The following is a 21,209-nucleotide window of genomic DNA, read 5'->3' on the forward strand; positions in this document are numbered from 1 at the left end:
TTAGTGAAATTCATAAGGGCCGTAGAATTTTCGGAATGGTGAATGAAGCTTCAATTTAAAGTCATCAGCTACAATGCCCTTAACAAGAAAGTTAGCCTTTCCTTGGAAACTTATAAGACAGGCATTGACTTTTTTCTCCTTATTAAAGTTCGTGGTGACAACTTCTTCCATTTACATTGTTATATCTACATTGAAAATCTAATGTTCAAAGTAGCCACCTTCATCCATTACCTTAGTAAGATGGTCCATATAACTCATTGCAGCTTCTATAGCACCTACTGCTTCACTTTGGACTTTTATGTTATTTGGCTTCTTTCTTTACACATCACGAAACTCTGTCAGCTTCAGATTTTTTCAGTGAAGCTCCCTACCTCTCTGAGCCTTCACAGAATTTGACACAGGGACTTGCTCTGGATTAAGCTTCACCTTAAAGGAATCTCATGGCTGGTTTGATCTTCTATTTGAATCATTAAAACCGTCTACTATCAACAATAATGCTGTTTTAATTTATCTTTCATGTGTTCACTGGAGCAGTATGTTTAAGTTCCTTCAAGAATGGTTCCGTTACATTTATAACATGGCTATTTTGGTGTAAGAGGACCTACTTTTGTCCTATCTGTGTTCCACATGCTTTCCTCACTAAAGTTAATAATTTATAGCTTTTCAAGTAATTATTTTTGAGATGGGTTCTGTTGATATTGCCCAGGCTGGTCTCGAACTCACGGTCCTCCTGCGTTACAGCCTCCTGAGTAGCTGGGACTACAGGTGTGTGCTACCACAGCCATGTCACGTATAGCTTTTGATTTAAAGTGAGAGTTGTCAGACCCACGCACGCCGGTGGCTGGCCAGAAGGCAGGCTCGCACCTGGGCTCGCCCCGCGCCGCGCCAGAGCTCGCACACTCAGCAGTTGGAAAGACATCCTTAATCACCATATTCATGTATGACAGCTTTGACAAAATCTATCAGGCAACAATTGGCATTGACTTTTTGTCAAATACAATGTACTTGGAGGATGGAACAATTAGTCTGCAGCTGAGGGATACTGCCGGTCAGGAACGTTTCCGTAGCCTCATTCCCAGCTACATCCGTGATTCTGCTGCAGCTGTAGTAGTTTACGATGTAACAAATGTTAAACTCATTCCAGCAAACTACAAAATGGATCGATGATGTCAGAACAGAAAGAGGAAATGATGTTATCATCATGCTAGTAGGAAATAAAACAGATCTTTCTGATAAGAGGCAAATGTCAATTGAGGAAGGAGAGAGAAAAGCCAAAGAGCTGAATGTTATGTTTATTGAAACCAGTGCAAAAGCAGGCTACAATGTAAAGCAGCTCTTGCGTAGCAGCAGCTCTGCCTGGAATGGAAAGCACACAGGACAGAAGCAGAGCAGACATGATTGACCTAAGGCTGGAAAGGCCTCAAGAGCAACCAGTCACCGAAGCAGGCTGTTCCTGCTAATGCCCCATAGCATCTTCAGCCCTCCTTCAGAAGCTCACTGCTTTGGCCCCTGTACTCTCATTGACTACAGCGTGGTATTGGCTTGAACCTTTTCCCTTCAATAATAACATATTGCAATTCATCATTGCTGCCTGTCTTGTGGAGATGATCTATTAGCTTCACAAGCACAAAAAAGTCAGTGTCTTCATTATTTATATTTTACAAAAAGCCAAAAGATTCCAGTGATAACTGAAGATTAGATATATTTTCTTAACATATTTTCTTTTGTAATGTTATGATAACATACTTCAAAATGATGGAAATGTCAACAGTATGTGTGGCTTGGTTAAGGAGCAGTGTGTTCACAGCTTTTGCCTACCTATTTGATCTCTTAGTACTTCTCTCACTTCTTCCTTACCCTCCTCATTCCTATTCCTACCCTGCCACAAAACACACAAGGTGTCAAGTAGCAATAGGCCAAGGTGTCTAAAATTATTCTTGAGCACTGATATAAATTGCTTAGCCTTCTTTGAGTCAAAACTTAGCTATTGTGGTGGGCAGTGCTTGAATGAGGAAAGGGTTATGCTGTATCTTAAAAATGAGTCCTCATGAACATACTGAGTACTCAAAAGTGGAATATAAAATGTATCTCTGGCCAAAATAAATAACCCTTTCACATGTGTTTTATTAGACTCTGGGAGACAAAAGTAACCAGTTAATTCTTCATGATAAAATCATAAAGTTCTAATGAACTATTTCTCCCAAGATTTTAAGATTGTAGAGGCAGTTATTCTGTTTGTTTTTAAAAATCTTATTAAGCAATAGATATTGCTTATGTTTTCTTTTTTTTCTTTTAAATGCTATCCAAGGAAGGTCTTGTAAAAGTCAAATTTTTTAAGAAGAACTAGTGGAAAAATTTAAGTTTAGCATCACAGTGGAAGCTATTATAGCTTTAAAAAACAATGATATCTAAAGGTTACCAACAAAGAACCTTTGTAAAATGGCAAATACTCTTGCTTTGGACATTTGAGATCAATTGAAGATGGAAATAAGCCCCTAGAGGAGTGCTGGCGAACTTAAGGTATGGACTCAGCAGCAGGCTGTTCGTATCATTGAAAATTCTAAAAGGTTTGCCATCATTGCAGAGGAGATCAGGAAAAGCAAATATTGAAGAGGAAAAGGAAAGAATGGAAATGTGTCAATATTATGCAGATTTATGCCTTATTTTTTAGCATTTTTAAAATGTTGGGTCTTTTAGGCTGGTTTTGCTTTTTATTAGATGTGTATAGTTTGGTTAATTAACTAGTGATTTAGTTTTATATTTAAGCTACAATTAATCTTCTTTTTGGTGATATTTATTCCTTTGCTTTTTGTTAAACCCAAATTTTAGATGTTTTATTGACTGCTTAGAGCTTCATCACCATGGCAATATGTATTTCCCTTAAAACACTGCAAACAAAAATATACTAGGAGTGCACCCTTTTAATCTTTACTGTTATTGTGAGATTGCTGTGTAAGTTAATAAACACATTTGTAAATACATTATTTGCAGGGAGAAAATTTCTTGAGTTAAAGCTCAGAAAAAGCCTGCAGAATTTATGTCGTAAGCATTACTTAACACAGTATAAAGATGAAAAGACAATAGAAATCACTTCATACTTCTTCATGTCCTCATTGGCACAGAACCCTTAACTGGGGAAACCTTACTTCTCTCTCTTCTTCCTCCACTTCTTTTTATTTTTATTGTCACCTTGTAATATTCAGAGAGCACTTGAGCTATGGATTTGAAGAGAGAAATGCATTCAGATAATCATTAGCCCACATACCTGTAACTTATACTCAAAGATGGGATGGAGTTTTAAAGTGCTTTTATAATACAATATTATTGTTAAAAGCAAGGATTGACTTTTTTGTTTAATTTTGACATGGCATGTCCTGAAATAAATATTGATTCAATATGGCAAAAAAAAAAAAATAAAGTGAGAGGTGAATGACTTGTCTTTCACTTGAACACTTAGAGGCCACCCTAGTGTTGTTAATAGGGCTAATTTCAATATTATGTGTCTCAGGGAATTGGGAGGTCTAAGCATGGGGAGAGAGAGTAGGGGAGTACTGGTAAATGGACCAATCAAAATACAATTATCAATTAAATTTTTGTCTCATAAGAATACAGTTTGTTGTGCCTACAATCAGTCATAATAGGAATGTAAAATATCAATGGTCATATATATATATATGAAAAAGTTTGTGAGAATTGCCAAAGTGTGACAGAGACATAAAATAAGCACATGATATTCATAAAATTGTGCTAATAGTATTGCTCAATGCAAGGCTAACATGAATCTTCAATTTGTAAAAATCATAATATCTAAACTATGATAAAATTAAGCGCAATAAAACAAAGTATACATATCTTATATACATCTCAATAATCTGTGTATGTCTACAATCAATTTGCATTCATTTTCTTCTATTGATGTACGTCATTTTATTCCAGAGACAAATTATGAAACTTTCAGAGAATAGAGGTGAAGTTTAAAATTCTCCCTTACACTGTCAGCATGTCTCTCCTACTCTAAAACCTTGATCCTTCAATATCTCTGTTGTTTGCGTATTCAATGCTCTCTTCCTGTGTGGACTTTTACTCTCAGTTTGCAAACCTTTTCACATTTATTTTATTTTATTTATTTATTTATTTTTGGTACCAGGGATCGAACTCAGGACCTTGCTTGTGAGGCAGGTGGCCGCACCACTGAGCTAAATCCTCGCCCCTTCACATTTCTACATGTAAAAATAGAAAATAAAATCTCTTTAATGATATCATCTCCCATTAGGGCAGATATGCATTCATAACAAAAGACTTAATTTTCTCTGCTGACAATAGAAAGTAGACTTTTCCTCTCCCTTTTAATTTCAGAATAGACTTTTCCTCTCCCTTTTTATTTCAGAATATCTTTTTTGGTCCTTCTCAAGTGTATGTAAATCTTTATTACAACTAAATAATATCCTCATCAATCTCACATCTCAGGAATATTTCCTCATGGATCAGGGAGCCATCTTTTTTCAGTTTTGAATGTTGGACCCAGAATCTCACAGATGCTAGGCAAGTATTCTACCACTAAGCTACATCCTCAACCTTTAGGAAGCCATCTTTTACAAATGTAACACTTTTGCCTCCTGTTACACCCTGATTTCAGTGATGGCTTTCCTCCAATGTGTAAAACTATTCCCTTCTGCTAAGATATGGGAAGTCTACCACACCCCATAAAGACAATCCACTGATAAAGGTGGTCTTTCCAGTTTCCTTAATGAAGTTATGATGTATTAACTTGTGACAAAAGGTACTATTATGATCTCTTACCCGAGGACCAGTTAGCGTAGTTCTGAGTGTGAATCATGAACTTACTGAAGAAGGAAGACCTACTCTGGGTGTGGGTGGCACCAACCAATGGGCTCATAGCCTGGATGGAATAAAAACAGAAAGAAGGAGAAAGTCCACTGCTTCCTGCCTGCCTTGCCATGCCATATACTGTTTCTCCTCTTCAATGCTTCACTGCCATTCTGCACTGCTTTGGAGCCAGTTGACTGCGGACTGAAACCTCTACAAATTATGAGTCAAGTATTTTGTCCCAGTAATAAGAAAGTTATTAAGACTCATGATTGCCAAACTTTCCTTCACACTGAAATAAACTTTAGCAGTTACTGATTACTATTATGTCTATATCCTTGTTTAATTGGTATAGCCTTATGAATCAGGAAACAAGAATTTTAAAAGATCACAAGGTATTTTTAATTGTGTGAAAAAATGTTTGGAAACCATTCCATTAGCTTCTTCTAAAATGTCTTCAGTTCACACTGACGGAAACTGAAAAAGGTAGATGAATTGAAGAATAGAAAAAGCTGATATTAAACTCCTTCTCCACTATTTCCCTTCAAGAAAGTTGACCACCAAACCTGCAAATACTCTCTCCTGATCAAGTTTTTTAGTGGATCATTTTGCCACCAACTCTGTGATTCCTGTGTTGTATATTGGAAAAATGGGCAGAGACACAATAATAAAGAGCAAAGTTATTTTGTTTGAACACAAGGAAGATAGCAAATGAGGGAATAAAACCTTAATCTGACTCAAACAGAAGGACAAGATAGTGTAATTTTATAGTAATCCTAGAGTAGGTAGGGGTCTAAGGATCTGGGTATCCTCACACGTGAAGGTGGACTTCCAGTCCTTCTCATGCCTCTTCAGGCAATGATATATGTCTCAACATCTTAAGTCATCACTAAGGCATTTACTTTTTATAGTGACAATGCAGCAAAGTACCTGTAGGTTACTTTAAAGACTGTTTTGTGCATGTATTTGCCCCTTACAATCAGGAAGGCTGAGCCCCTCACATTTTTCTAAAGTAATATGGGTTTTCATTCTGTCTTAATAGGTCTGATTAATAACTAGTTTAACCAGCATATTTTTTCTATTTCTTAAATTAATTTTAATTTTATTTTGTCTTAACCTCCGGACATATCTGCCAACTTCATAGTTATTAAACAGTAACTTGACTCCTCAGTCTTCTGTGTCCTGGTGCTTTTAACTGATCCCATATCCCTGCAGGTATTAGCAATTTTCTAATTTTGAGGCATAGTTTCAACTAGGCCTCATCCCAGGTCTAGTATTCAGCCTGCCTAGTCCAATTGTAGCAAGAAACATGCAAAGTCATTGTAAGGGAGGAAAAGTAATTTTGTCCTTATGATTCATAGTTTTTAGTTGGAAAGACCCTTATACAAAGATTAACAAGAAAGAAAATAAACAGAAGTATAGAAACACATATACGTCATGTAGATTCTCAGAGAAATGAGTAAAACTCAAGTGGCTTTCAGGCTTAAATCTTACAATCAATTGAAACAAAAAAGGAGTATTGAGGGGGCCAGGAATAGAGAAGAAACTGGAAAAGGTAGATTTAAACAAGGTTAATTATCAACTCAGTACCTTCTCCATTGACAGGTCTCCAGTGATTTATGGTCATTAATCTTATCCTGATACAGAGAGGGAGATACAATTATATTCTTAAAATATAAATTTGCTTTACCAAATAGTAACTTCTACTGTTTCCAGAGATTCTCCTGAATCTTAAGTTTCTTAAAATAATCAGCTGTAAATAATCCTTATGCCAAAAGAAGCATATGTTGGGATGATATATTATGATCCATAATCTTATTTTAGGGTAGCATATTCTGGTCTCCTATATCTGTTTAGAGACAGTGCTCTATCCTTGGTATCTGATCACTTTTGATATCTACTCAAATTCCTTATGCCCTTACTTTGATATCAAATCACCCTGACCTAACTTCAACATGAATTCCATTAAGCCATCCTAGTAAGAATTTCTGTCATTGATGTTTCCTTTTAGTAGTTTTTCATCCACTGGCCCCCATCTCTCGCTCTGTTCCTTACTTACAAACCCATGCTTGTACTTCTGTGTTCACTTTTGAGACCAGTTCTATACAGAGGTCTCTTTTCCCCTATTACAGGAGATTTTGATGAAAATAGGTTTTTATTTTTTAAGTGCTGTCAGGCTCTTGTTTTCACTACCATTTCCTCAAAATATAAAATAGGGACAATACTACCAATTGTACTGATTTCTATGTGGAATCTAAAAGAGTTGATGCCATAAACGTCCATAGCAGACAAGTGGTTTCTTGAGTCTGAAAGACACAAGTAAAGGGGGAGAAGATTAGCTTATCTGTTACAAATCTACAATTAGATAAAATTGCATTCTAGTATTCTGTAGTAGAGTAAGGTGTGTGTAGTTAACAAAAATTTATAAAATATTCCAAACTAGGTAACAGAAAGGATATTGAGTGTTTTCAACCCAAAGATATGATAAATATTTGACGCTGATGTGGCCATTGCACTTTGTATATATGCATTGATACACAGTACCCTACAATATATGCCATTATTTTGTGTTAACTAAAATAATATAGGCGACTCTTCAGCTGCCATGGGCTCTCCAAGCCTGCACACCACTCTTCAGCTGCTGGGGCCACCCACCTGCCAGGCTGCCCACCATTAGCAGCGGGGTGACCCCAAAAGAGATACCTGCATCCAGACAACAGTGGAGAACAGAAAGACCAGCTCTCTGAGCTCAGGAAGATGGTGAAGTGGTGAGCAGCACAGAGAGAGTCTCTTTGAGACATGTGGTGGAGAATTGAAGCCCACTGGGAGAGTGAAGATAGCCACTGTAATAAAGATGCAACAGACTATAATGGTTGGTGAGTGGTTGGGATCAGCATCTCCAACCCAAACCCAGACTTGTGGGGGAGGGACACCTCACACCTGCAGCAGAACCTTGCAGAGTTCAAACCCACAGGAAGTCAGGGAGCTCAATACTGGCCTCACAAACAAAAGCCAGCCTGAATCTCAGTGGACTACAAATGGCTAGCTGAGAATAAGTAACTCAGATAATGCACACTGCTGCCCACATTGCCTACCAGTGAGAGCAGAGGCAAAACTTAAAGGGGACTTTTGTTTTCCCTTTTTTTCTTTTTTTTTAAAAATTAATTTTATTGGTACATTTTATTGGTACACTTTAGTTATACAATTCATTTACATTTATCATTGGGTGTTTGTACCTGTACATGATATATCTTGGTTCTTATTTTTTTCCCCATTACTTGTGTGCACTTCACCCCCTCCGCCCTTCCCTATTTATATAGATTTCATTTCTATTTTTTATTTCTTTTCTCTTAGTTTTTCCCTTCCCTCTTTTCCTTTCCCCTTCCCCTCCATTCACTCCTTCGTCTTTGGACCTTTTCTCCTATTTCAAATTATCAATTATTCATTTTAATCATTTTAGCCCTTTTTTACACTATCAGTTTCACACACTAGTGAAACTATTTGGTATTTACACATGTGTGTCCGATTTATTTCACTTGAGTATGGCCTCGATATGCAACAATTTAGCTATAAATGACTCCAGTTTTTCATTCTTTATGGCTGAGTAAATTCCATTTTATTAAAAAAACACATTTTCTTTATCCAGTTTCCAGTTGATGGACACTTGGGCTGCTTCCAAGCTTTAGCTATTACAAACTGTGCTGCTATGAATATGGGTGCACATGTATCACTGTGGTATGATACTTTTAATTCTTTTGGGAAGATACCCAGCAGGGGAATAGCTGGGTCATATGGGGCCTCTAGTCCTAGTTCTTTGAGGTATCTCCATACTGACCTCCACAGTGGTTGCACCAGTCTGCACTCCCACCAACAATAGAGAAGGGTTCCTTTCTCCCCACACCCCCGCCAGCATTTATTGGTTGATTTCTTGATAGCAGCCATTCTTCCTGGGGTGAGGTGGAATCTCAGGGTTGTTTTCATCTGCATCTCTTGAATGATGAATAATGTTGAACACTTTTTCATATATTTGTGTGCTGCTTTTACTTCTTTGTCTGAGAAATGTCTGTTCATTTCAGATGCCCATTTTTGAATTGGGTCTTTGAATTTGGGGGTCTGATTTTTTTCAATTCTTTATATATTCTAGATAGTAGTCCTATGTCTGAGGTACAGCTGCTAAAATTTTTTTCCCATATTGTAGGTTATCTGTTAGCTCTGTTTGTGGTTTCTTTTGCAGTGCAGAATCTTTTAATAAAATGAGATCCCAGTTGCTGATTCGTTCTGCTTGTTCCCGTGCTGCTGAGGTTTTGTTTATGAAGTCTTTTCCTATGCCAATGTCTTCAAGAGTTCTACCTAACTTATCTTCCAGCAAGTTTAGTGTTTCTGTCTTAATATTTAGATCTTTAATCCACTTCAATCTTAGTTTAGTGCATGGTGATAGGTATGGGTCTAGTTTTAATCTTTGGCAGGTTGAGATCCAGTTTTTCCAATACCATTTATTAAATAGGCTATCTTTCCTCCAATGATGGTGGTTGGCTCCTTTGTCAAAGATGAGGTGGCTGAGCAAGTCTGGAGTTGTTTCTGAATCTTTTAATCTATTCCACTGATCCTCAGGTCTGTTCCTTTGCCTGTACCATGCTGATTTTATCACAGTAGCTCTGTAGTACAGTTTTAAGTTGGGGATTGTGATACCCCCAGCCATGTCTCTGTTGCTTAAAATTGCTTTAGCTATTCTAGGTCTCTTCTGGTTCCAAATGAATTTTTGGATTGTTTTCTCTAGTTCTGTGAAGTACATTGTTGGAATTTCAATTGACATTGCCTTGAATCTATATAGTAGTTTTGGAAGCATGGCCATTTTCACTATATTGGTTCTTCCTACCCAGGAACAAGGGATGTCTTTCCATTTTCTTGTATCCTCTTTTTTCAAAGTGCTGTAGTTTTCAGTGTAGAGGTCTTTTGCTTCTTTTGTTAGATTGATTCCTAGATATTTCATTTTTTTGGATGCTACTCAAAAAGGAATTATTTCCTGAATTTCTCTCTCAATGAGTCTGTTATTTGTATATAAGAAGGCTATTGTTTTTTGAATATTGACATTATATCCAGCTACTCTACTCAATCTGATAATTAGGTCTGGAAGACATTTGCCTGAGTTTTTTGGGTCTTCTATGTAAAGTATCATATCATCAGCAAATAATGACAGTTTCACTTCTTCCTTTCCTATCTTTATTCCTTTTATTTCTTTCTCTTGTCTAATTGCTGTGGCTAATGTTTCCAAAACTATATTGAACAGGAGTGGTGATAGTGGGCATCCTTGTCTTGCTCCTGATTTTAGAGTGAAAGTTTTCAGTTTTTGACCATTTAGTATGATGTTGGCTGTTGGTTTTTCATAGATAGCCTTAATCAGGTTGAGATAAAGACTTTCTATTCCAATTTTCTGTATGGTTTTTATCATGAATGTGTGCTGGATTTTGTTGAATGCTTTTTCTGCATCTATTGAGATGATCATATGGTTTTTGCCCTTAACTCTGTTAATATGGTGTATTACATATATCGATTTATGAATGTTGAACCATCCTTGCATCCCTGGGATAAATCCGACTTGGTCAGGGTGTATGATCTTCTTGATGACCCTCTGTATTCTGTTTGCCAGTATCTTGATGAGGATTTTTGCATCTATGTTCATTAGGGAGATTGGCCTGTAGTTCTCTTTTTGGGTTGGGTCTTTCCCTGGTTTTGGAATCAAAGTAATACTTGCTTCCAGGAATGATTTTGGAAGTATTGCTTCCCTTTCAATTTCCTTGATGAGATTAAAGAGTAATGGCATTAGTTCTTCTTTCAATGTCTTATAAAATTCAGCAGAGAAGCCATCCGGACCTGGGCTTTTCTTTGTTGGTAAATATTTTATTACAATTTCAATTTCACTCATTGTAATTGGGGTGTTTAGAATTTGTATATCTTCTTCATTTAACTTTGGCAATTCATATGTATCTAGGAATCTGCCCATTTCTTCTGTGTTTTCCATTTTATTGGAGTAGAGGTTCTCGAAGTAGGTATTGATGATCCTCTGGATTTCTGTTGGATCTGTTGTGACTTCACCTTTTTCATTCTTAATTGCATGTATTTGTGCCTTTTCTTTCATTTTTTTGATAAGGTTGGTTAAAGGTTTATCGATTTTATTTATTCTTTCAAAAAACCAACTCTTTGATTCATGGATTTTTTGTATTTCTCTCTTAGTCTCCACTGCATTGATTTCTGCCCTGATCTTTATAACTTCCACTCTTGTATGAACTTTGGGTTCATTATGCTCTTCTTTTTCTAGGAGCTTGAGATTCTGCATTAGGTTATTTATCTGAGTTTTCTCTGTTGTCCCAATATGGGCATACACTGCTATGAATTTCCCACGTAGAACTGCTTTCATTGTGTCCCATAGATTCCTGTATGTTGCACTGGCATTTTCATTTACTTGTAGAAACTGTTTAATTTCTTCTTTAATTACTTCTGTGACCCATTGGTTGTTAAAGAGGTTGTTATTCAGTTTCCATGTGTTTGTTGAGGTTTTGCGGTTTCTTATGTTATTGATCTCCAATTTTATTGCACTATGGTCTGATAATATACAGGGGGTAACTTCAATTCTTTACATTTACTTAGACATGTCCTATGAGCTAGGATGTTTTCAATTCTGGAGTATGACCTGTGTGCAGCCGAAAAGAATGTGTATTCCGATTTTGTGGGGTGAAACACTCTGTAAACATCTATTGAGTCCATTTGTTCAATAACTTGGTTCAGTTCTAGAATTTCCTTGTTAACTTTTTGTCTATATGATCTGTCTATTTGTGATAGTGGGGTATTGAGGTCCCCCACTACAATTATGTTAGTGTTTATTTGGTTTTTCATGTCTATTAATATTTGTTTTGTATAGTTGGGGGCATTCGTATTTGGTGCATATATATTTAGGATTGTCATCTCTTCCTCTTGGATTGTTTCCTTCACAAGGATGTAGTGACCATCTTTGTCTCTCTTAATTAGTTTTAGTTTGAAATCTACTTTGTCTGCAAATAAGATTGCTACCCCTGCTTTCTTCTGGGTTTCTGTGGCGTGGAGAACTGTTTTCCATCCTTTTACTTTCAGTCTATGAGTTTCTTTTTGAGTTAGGTTTGTTTCTTGTATACAGCAGATGGTTGCATTTTCCTTTTTAATCCATTCTGCCAGTCTATTTCCTTTGATTGATGAATTGAGGCCATTAACATTGAGGGTTATAATTGATAGATATTGATTTGTCCTTGTCATGTTGTTTTACTTTTGTTGGCTCTTTTATTTCTTATTTTTTCCCACTTTCCCTTTAGTGTCTTACCTTGCCTGGTGGCTTCCCTCTTTTGGGCCTCATGGAGCTGTGGCCTTCATTGCTTTTTTTCTAGGATATTGTTTAGAATTGCTTGTAGTGCTGGTTTGGTGTTCATGTAATCTCTCAGGTGTTCCTTGTCTTGGAAGTATCTAATTTCCCCATCGATTTTGAAAAATATTTTTTCGGGATACAACAGTCTAGGTTGGAAGTTATTTTCTTTTAGGGCTTGAAATACTTCACTCCAGGCTCTCCTTGATTTGATGGTTTGTGTTGAGAAGTCTGCTGTGATTCTGACAGACTTTCCTTTGTAGGTGATGTTTCTTTTCTCTAACTGCTTGTAGGATTTTGTTTTTCTGCTGGGTTTCTGGGATCTTGACTATTATATGTCTAGATGTAGATTTTTTTTTGATCATGGCTTGTTGGAGTTCTATATGCCTCACTTATCTGTATGTCCAATTCTCTACCTCTGCCTGGGAAGTTTTCCACTATTACTTCTGTGAACAGTTTTTTTATGTCAATTGTGCTTTCTCCTGTTTTTGCATGAATTTCTATCTGGCTTATGTTATTCTTCTTTGCATCGTCTAGCAGTTGTTGGATTGATTTCTCATGGTCCCTTTCTATTTTTACAAAATCTCTATTTTCATGGTCTCTAACCATGATTCTGTCTTCTATATCTGATATTCTATCTTCAGATTCCCTTAATTGGCTGTGGATACTTTTAATGGAGTTTTTTTTTAATGGAGTTTTTGTTCTCTTGAATATCTATTTGAATCTGTTTCATGGATTCCATTTCTTTCTTGTGTTGGGCAATCATAGTTTCCATTTTTTTCTTATGCTGGGTATTCATGGCTTCTAGCATGTTTCTGAGCTCATCTATTTTTTTAATCTGTTTCTGTTCTAGATCCTCTAATCATGTCTTTCACTCTGCTCACCATCTCTCTAGATATCTGGGAGATTATTTCTGCTTTGAATTTTTCTAGAGCCTCATTCATCTGTTTTGTTACTTCCTGTGCTATCAGTTCAGGGTATCCAGGTGGTTGGTTATGGGACTTTTCCACCTCATTTCCCCCAGGATTTACCCTTGGTGGGATGGAAGTCTGAGTTTGTGCCTTGCTTAAATGTCTTCTCATTTTTGTTTTTGTTACTGTCCTTGGTTTAATTCCTGTGTTGATAGTTTGAAATTGCTTATTGTAAGTATCTTTTTTGCTTGTAATTAGAACCCTTAAGGAATGATTGCTTCTCAAAGGTGTCTTCTAGGTATAGCTTGCCTTTAAGTTTTGAGTCTCTAATGACTCTAAGGCTATCTCATTTTCCTTATACTAGGAAGGTTCATTAACTTGATCAATAACAACACCTAAGCCCAAGTGATACAATCAGCAACACCATTGCATCAAGTACATGTTCAAAAATGACATTTTGTGGTAGTTATTAATCTATCACCTTTAGGTGTGTGAATTAAATCAAGATTGAGGAACAACCCAACATACAGTGAAAAAACTCTTCAATATAACAGCTTTACCCTTTGGGATGGGGAGTTAGAAGGTGTTGGGGATGGAGAGACTGATGGGAACAAGGATAGGGGAAGGTTAGCAGTGTGTCCAGAGGACACAGGTGAGAAGGTAAAAGAGAATAATAGTAAAATAAAGAAGAACACTGAATGAGGACCAAAGCAGGGACAAAAAGGGAACATGAACAATGTGGGAGAGCAAGAGACTGAATGTAAGAGAGAGAGAAAGGAAAGAGAAAAGAAAGAAAATAAAAGAAAAAAATTAGAGAAAAACAAATATTTGCAAAGAGTAGGAAAAAAATTAAAGATAAGAGGAGCAAAAGAAAAGAGAAGAAAATAAACTAATAATACTAATATTGGGAATGAAAAAACAATGAAGATGTAGGGCCTCTTTCAGGATATGTCTCTATTGTCACAATAGACAACGTGGGTAGCAGTGTGCAGATATAAGTCAATGAGTCTCAGCAAGCTAGTCACAGATCCATGAGATTCAGGCAGATTTGTGGCTGCAAGTCCCAAGTTAAGCTCCCTGTCCTCCTATAGGGTTGAAGTCTGCAGAGTTTATTGCAGGTTCCAGTTGCCCTTCCCCTGAAGATAAACCTGGTCCTGATGGGAGGTGAAGATGACTCCAACTTACCCAGTACCATGGTCTGGTGGTCCAGTGTCCTCTGTGTCTTTGTAGTGTGGAACCAGTTGGCTGTACAGAGAAGAGGCCAGAGGAGTAAGGTGGGGGCGCTGTCCAGTGGATTGCTGTTGGGGAGTGCGCTGATTTGGCGTGTTCCGAGTGACTCCCAAACTCGGTAGGGCATCCGCAGACCTGCCTGTCTGCAGCGGGCTGATTCGGCATGTTCCACAGGACTCTGTTTTTCCTTTTTTTTCTTTCTTTTTTTTCTTCTCTTTTCTACTCCTTTCTTCCTCTTCTTCAGTTCTCTCCTCTGTTGTTCATGTTCTCCCCCGTCACCTTTTTTCTTCATTGTTTTTACTTCTGTATGAATGTAAATACAGTTTCTAGTTTTCCTGTTGCTGTTAGTTTGTTCTGTTCTTGCTTTTGTTACTTCCTTCTCTCTTTCCTTCTTGTCTTCATCAGCATCCCAAAGTTTACATAATCTTCTTATATCTTATAGCCCTACTGCTAACCTTTTCCTCTCCTTCTATTTCTCTCCCCCCACCTCCAACTCCTTCTAAGACTTCTTCCCAGAAGGTAAACTTGCTATAATGAAGGGCTCATTTACTGCAAACATATTTCTGGTTGGTCCTAAATTTTGATATATAACCTCAAGTCTAGTTCATGCAGTAGAGAGTGACAGATAAATACCACAATTTCTCATTTTCTAAGCTCTATTTAATGGTATTGTTGATGCCGATTTTATATTTTTGGCCAAGATGATGTGATTGTTCTAGTTAGTTGTCCTTCCTGGTATACCAAGACTGAGATTGCTTAAGGGTCATTACAAACTCAAAATCCAAAGGCCAATTATACCTGGAAGACAATCCAAGAGGTAGCTATTCCCTAAAAGCTCTAAATACTAGCAATAAAGATACTGGCAATAAGCAATTTACAAGCAGCAAACCAGGAATTAAACCAAAATCTTCAACAATAACAAGAAAATAGAAATGAGAAGACACCTAAATAAGATGCAAACCCATACCAGATCACCAAAGAGAAATCCAGGATGCAAGCTGGAACAATCTGAAACTCAACCACCTGGACTCCCTGAACTGGCAATGAAAGAGGATCTTGAAAAAAATAAAATCAGAAATGATTTCCCAGATAAAACCAGAAGGTGACCATAGTGAAAGATGTGATTAATAATTCTAGAGCTGATCCAGGTTTTTAAAAAATACACGTGCTCATGAACATGATGGAATCCATGAATGGCCAGCATAGGAAAGAAATGGAATCCATGAAACAGATTCAAACAGATATCCAGGACAGTAAAAACTCCATTGAATGTATATGCAGCAGAATGAGCCAATATGAGTACAGAATATCAGATATAGAAGATAGGATTGCATTTAGTGACCAGGGAAAGAAAGATTTCTTAAAAATAACAATGGACCACGAGAAATCTATCCAGTAGTTGCTAGAAGATGCAAATAAGAGTAATATAAGACTGAATGGAGTGAATAAAAAAGGAGGACACAGTGCAAATGACATAAAAACATGGTTCACAGAAGTATTGGCAGAAAACTCCCCAAGCAGGGGAAAAGAATTTGGCATACAGATAAGTGATAGGACTCCAACTAGCCATGATAAAAAAAATCTACACCTAGGCATATAATAGTCAAGATTCAAGACCCAACAGAAGAACGAAATATTTATACATGTGTGTCCTATTTATTTCACTTAAGAGTATTGCTTCAATGTGCACCCACTTAGCTATAAATGTCTCTAATTTCTCATTTTTTATGGCTGAGTAGTACTCCATTTTATTTTAAAAAAACACATTTTCTTTATCCAGTCTCTAGTTGATGGGAATTTGGGCTGTTTCCAAGTTTTAGCTATTACAAACTGTGCTGCTATGAACATGGGTGCACATATATCACTGTAGTATGATTCTTTTAATTCTTTTGGGAAGATCCCCAGCAGTGGAATAGTGGGGTCAAATGGGACTTCCAGTCCTAGTTCTTTGAGGTATCTCCATACTGATTTCCACAGTGGTTACACCAGTCTACACTCCCACCAGCAGTGGAGGAGGGTTCCTCTTTCCCCACAGCCCCACCAGCATTTGTTATTGGTTGATTTCATGATAGCAGCCATTCTTTCTGTAGTAAAGTGGAATCTCAGCATTGTTTTCATTTGTATCTCTTGAATGACCAGTGATGTTGAACATTTTTTCATGTATTTATTTGCTATTTCTACTTCTTTGTCTGAGAAATGTCTGTTCATTTCAGATGCCCATTTTTGGATTGAGTCTTTAAATTTGGGAGGTCTGATCTTTTTAAGTTCTTTATAGGTTTGAGATAGTAGACCTTTGTCTGAGGAAGAGCAAGTGAAGATTTTTTCCCACATTGGGGAAAAAATAAGAACCAAGATGAATTATGTAAAGGTACAATTCCCAATGAGAAATGTAATTGTGTTGTATACCTACAATGTACCAATAAAAGAATTTAATAGAAAAAAGAACAAAATATTAAATGCAGTTAGTGAAAAGAAACAAATCACATATAAAGGAAAGCCCATCAGAATCACTGCAGACTTCTCAACACAAACCCTCAAGGCAAGAAGACCCTGGTGTGAAGTATTTCAAGCACTAAAAGAAAATCAACTCCAACCCAGATTGATGTATATTGAAGAACTATCTTTTTAAATAGCTGGAAAAGAAGATGCTTTCATGACAAAGAAAATGTGAGGAACTTCGTATATACCAAAAAAGCAATATAAAAACTTCTAAAGAATATCCTAGAAAAAGACAGTGGATGTCACAACCCCATGAAGCTTAGCAGAATGAATCTATCAGTCAAGCCATGAAATTAAATGCAAAGGATGAAGAATCCAGTAACAGGAAAAAATATGACAAGGATAAGTCAATACATATCAGTTACAAGCACCAATGTTAATGGTTTCAATTCACCAATCAAAAGAAACAGATTGGCAGAATGGATTAAGAAGCAAGATTCAACAATATGCTGTATACATGAAAAACACTTAATTTCAAAAGGAAATTCATAGACTGAAAGTCAAATGGTGAGAAACAGTACTCCATATGTTATATAAAGCTCGAAAAAAGCAGTGGCTATCCTATTTGCAGACAAAGTGGATCTCAAACCAATTAAGAGAGAGAAGGAAGGTCACTACAACTTTGTATAGGGAACAGTCCAAGAGAAAGACATTATAATCATAAATATATATTAACAAAATAATAGTGCACTCAATTGTACAAAGGAAATATTAAGGGACTTGAAAAATTAATTAAGTACCTACATGGTAGTAGTGGGGGAGTTCAATACCCAACTGTCACAAATGAACAGATCAACTAGACAAAGAAACCAACAAGGAAATAGTAACAAATTCTTGAACAAATGGACTTATCAGATGTTTACAGTATTCCACCCCACAAAATCAAAATACATATTCTTTTCTGCTGTACAAGGGTCATTCTTCAAAATATATGCTTCTTTAAAATATATATGTTTCTTTGAAAGAATAATCAAAACTGAAAACTCTTAGCCAATCTTATCATAAAAGGAAAGAAAAGACCCCAATCCATGCAATTAGGAATGAAAAGGGTGAAATTACAATGGACCCAGCAGAAATCCAGAAGATCATCAGTATTTACTTTGAGAACATATACACCAATACAATGGAAAACACAGAAGAAATAGATTTCTAGATACATATGAATTATCAAAGTTGAATGAAGAAGACAAAAATTCTAAACAACCCAATATCAATCAATGAAATTGAAAATGTAATTAAAAACTTATCAACAGAAAAAGGTTTGTGTCCTGATTGCTTCACTGCTGAACTCTACAAGACATTCAGAGAAGAGCTATTGCCACTATTGTTTAAACTCTTTGAAGAAATTGAAAGGGAAGCAATACTCCTAAATTCATTCCTGGGAGTAAGCATCACCTTGATCCCCAAAGCAGAGAAAGACCAAACCAAAAATGAAAACCACATGCCAATCTCTCTAAAAAACATAAAAGAAAAATTCCTCAATATAATACTGGCTAACAGAATGCAGAAGATCATCAAGAAAATCATACACCCTGACCAAGTAGGATTCATTCCAGGGATGCAGTGATGGTTCAACATATGGAAATCAATAAATGTAATGCATCATATTAACAGAGCCAAGGACAAAAAACATATGATCATCTCAAAAGATGCATAAAAAGCGTTTGACAAAATCCAGCACCCATTAGTGATAATAACCCTACACAAAATTGGAAAAGATGGTCTTGAAACCTGATAAAACCTGATTTCCACCTGATAAAAACTTTCTATGTAAAATCCACTGCAAACATCAAACTAAATGGTCAAAAACTGACATCCTTCATGCTAAAATCAGGAACAAGACAAGGATGTCCACTATCACCACCTCTATTCAATATAGTTCAGGCAACATTAGCCATAGCAATTAGACAGCAGAAAGAAATAAAAGGAATAAAGATAGGAAACAAAGAAGTTAAATTGTCATTATTTGCATAATATTTTATATAGAAGACCTCAAGAATTCCACCAAAAGTCTCCTAGACTTAATAACTAAATTCAGTAGAGTATCTGGATACAAGGTCAACACACAAAAATCAATAACCTTCCTGTACACAAACAACAGACTCACTGAGAGAGGAATTGTAGAAACAACTCCTTTCACAATAGCATCCCAAAACCTGAAATACCTAGGAATCAACCAAAGAAAAGAAATCAAAGTTCTCTACTCTGAAAATTATAGCACTTTGAAAAATGATATCATAGAGGATATCAAAAAATGGAAAGACATCCCTTGTTCTTGGGTAGGAAGAACCAATATAGTGAAAATGGTCATACTTCCAAAATTGCTATATAAATTCAATGTAATCCCCATGAAATTCCAACAGCATATTTCACAGAATATGAGAAAATAACTCAAAAATGCATTTGGAACCAAAAGAGACTGAAAATAGCAAAAACAATTCTAGGCAACAAAGACAAAGCAGAGGGTATCAAAATCCTCAATTTAAACTGTACTACAAAGCTACTGTGATACTGACATCAGGGTACTGGCAAAAAACAGACCTGAAGATCAATGGAACAGATAAAAAGATACAGAAACAACTCCAGACATACTCAACCATCTCATCTTTGACAAAGGAGCCGATCACCCTCACTGGAGTAAAGACAGTCTTTTTCTTAAATGATGCTGGAAAAACTGGGTTTCCACTTGCCAAAAATTAAAACTAGACCCATACCTATCACCATATACTAAACTAAAATATAAATGGATGAAAGATCTAAGTGTTAAAACAGAAACACTAAACCTGCTGGAAGATAGGTTAGGTAGAACTCTTGAAGATATTGGCATAGGAAAAGGCAGTATGAACAAAACCTCAGTCTCATGTGAACTAGCACAAAGTATCAACAACTGGGATCTCATCATATTAAAAAGCTTCTGCACAGCAAGAGAAACCACCAACAGAGTGAAGAGACAAACCACAATGTGGGAAAAAATTTTCACCAGCTGTTCCTCAGACAAAGGTCTACTATCTAGAATATATAAAGAACTTAAAAATATCAGATCCCCCAAATTTAATGACCCAGTTCAAAAATGGGCATCTGAAATGAACAGATGTTTCTCAGACAAAGAAGTAAAATCAACAAGTAAACATATGAAAAAATGTTCAACATCACTGGCCATTCGAGAAATGCAAATGAAAACAACACTGAGATTCTACCTCACTCCAGAAAGAATGGCTGCTATCAAAAAATCAACCAATAACAAATGCTGGAAAGGCTTTGAGGAAAAAGTAACCCTTTTCCACTGTTGGTGGCAGTTTAGACTGGTGCAACCACTGTGGAAATCAGTGTGGAAATTCCTCAAAAAACTAGGATTAGTGGCCCCATTGACCTAGCTATTCCCCTGCAGTAAATCTTCCAAAAAGAATTAAAAGTATCAAACCATAGTGATATATATATGCACCCATATTTATAGCAGCACAGTTTGTAATATCTAAATCTTGGAAAATGCTCATCAACTGGTGCCTAAAGAAAGAAGATGTGGGGTTCTATTTATAAAATAAAGTACTACTCATCCCTAAAGAGTGATAAACTAGAGACATTTATAGCTAAATGAATGCACATTGAGGCTATAATTTTAAGTGAAAAACATACACACACATGTTTACACACAGAATATTTACACACATGTGTAAATACCAAATAATTTTTCTGGTGTGAGAAACTGAAAGTGTAAATGAGGACCAAAATGTAGAATAGATAATGTGAATTGGGAAGAAAAGGTCCAAAGTAGAATGGGAATCTTTAAGGTTTGGGAGGAAAGGAAAGAAGGGAAAGAAAATAATATGAAAAAAGAAGGAAAAAATGAAAACAAAGTTCTTTAAATAGGGTGGAATGGAGTGTTGGAAGGAAGGGAAGGGGAACAGGGAAAAAGAAGAACCAAGATATATCATGCATAGGTACAAATTCCCAGTGATGAATGTGATAATAATGTATACCGAAAATGTACCAATAAAGTTAATGAATAAAAAAATAAAATAATAGGGGCCAGGGATTTAGCTCAGTGGTTTTGCCCCCTGCCTCACATGCATAAGGTCCAGAGTTCGATTCCCAGTACCAAAATAATAATAATAATAATAATAATAATAATAATAATAATATAATGCTCTTTGCAGAATTGCAGTGAGAAGTAAATGATATAAGGTATGCTTAGAACTTAATATTCATTAAATATTACTAGTATAAGCTGTCTCCCATACACAGAACTCAGTGTTTTAAGTATCTCCAAATTTCTAGGCCTCCTCTGAACATATATCATCTCCTTTGTGAAACTATCTCCTTTATCAGCTCCTGGTCCATTGGATTTTCTGGTTATT

At 36.3% G+C, this 21,209-nt stretch overlaps 1 pseudogene; it reads left to right on the top strand.

Annotated features, from left to right (window-relative positions):
- The first annotated feature begins 936 nt into the window (after positions 1-936).
- Positions 937-1,460, top strand: LOC101720438 (ras-related protein Rab-6A pseudogene; annotated as a pseudogene).
- The last annotated feature ends 19,749 nt before the right edge of the window (positions 1,461-21,209 follow it).

This window comes from Heterocephalus glaber, unplaced genomic scaffold (assembly GCF_053883595.1).
Source record: "Heterocephalus glaber isolate CG9 unplaced genomic scaffold, H.glaber_assembly_v1.0 deba00001730, whole genome shotgun sequence".
Classification (NCBI taxonomy): Eukaryota; Metazoa; Chordata; class Mammalia; order Rodentia; family Bathyergidae; genus Heterocephalus; species Heterocephalus glaber.